This window comes from Aphanomyces invadans (assembly GCF_000520115.1).
Source record: "Aphanomyces invadans strain NJM9701 unplaced genomic scaffold supercont1.5, whole genome shotgun sequence".
Lineage (NCBI taxonomy): Eukaryota > Oomycota > Saprolegniomycetes > Saprolegniales > Verrucalvaceae > Aphanomyces > Aphanomyces invadans.
The window spans coordinates 1,675,455-1,676,790 of NW_008580150.1; positions in this window are offsets into that span (position 1 = coordinate 1,675,455).

The window sequence follows — 1,336 nt, forward strand, 5'->3', positions numbered from 1 at the left end:
GATGCCGAGTACGACGAGCAGTACGGCGGGCCGCAGTACGACGAACAGTACGACGCCGTGTACAGCGACGAAGACGGAGTGGAGGCCGATCAAGATGGCGTCGAGTACGATATCCCTGCTCTCGCTCAAGCCCCTCGTAAAGATCCTGTCGGCCGGATTGGTGGACACCCGAGCACGTGGGCGAACAAGTTAGGTGTTGTCAATCATAAGGCGAGCCTTGCCGTCATGGGCCCAGAAGACCTGCGCGATGAACAAGACGCCAAGGCGGATGACGATGACGATGATGATGACGACGATGACGATGACGACGACGACGACGATGATGACGATGATGATGATGACGACGATGATGATGACGATGACGACGATGACGACGACGACGATGACGACGATGACGACTACATTGAAGCCGACTTTCATGGAGAGTAAATCCTAACGGCACTGGTTGTCTTGGTAAATTAACACGAATATCTGTCACGAGTTTCTGTCATGAATGGAATTTTTTTTGAAAATTGCAAGATGGTTTTGTACTTTTCCATAGTTTTGACCAGCGTTGGTAAAAACCCGATATTTTTTGTCGGATATATCGGGTGTAAGGTTTTAATCATTACTGTCCGATTGCTGCGTATTAAAATCATGGTTTTATTCCATGGAACATCAGTCGAGGCTAGCATGACCGGAATCACTCTCGCTGGCATAGATAGTCATCACCCGTCGGACAACTGTAGAACGCACCCATGTTGCACTTGATGAACACGAGCTTCTCAACAGTCTTGTTGCACAGGGAGTTCCTCAGCTTGGAATGGATGAAGCCTATCGTTGAAATGTATCCCTCGGATACTGCCTTAGACGCCGCTATACTAAAGAGAAGGATCGCGACGCTTTGCAAATCTGCCCACTGACATCCATCGGTCTGCCAATACTGCAACACGGCCCTCGACCCCTTGGACAGCATCTGGTAACGGAAGGAGTTCGCCTCCATAACGATGTCGGGCATGATCACAAGCGCAATGGACACTGCCACTTCATTGTCCACCACTCAATTAAAACCCGATTTTCCGAATAAAGCCCGCTTTGTTCGACCTCAGCCAATTGGGTTTTTGTATTAAAACCTGAAAAACCCGATTGCATCACACCAGGTTCTACTACCCTTGGTTTTGACCAATATCGATAACATTAGTAAATTCTCACCGAATCGTGGAGTCCAATTAATTGCCTTGGTGCGATATTTCGTTTGAACAAATTGTGCTGACTCTGGCAAAGTCGCAGATCGATGCGGGTATTCCATCCGACATGGGTTGTCGCGGCGACGGCGGCGCTGTGTAGCTGGGCATCT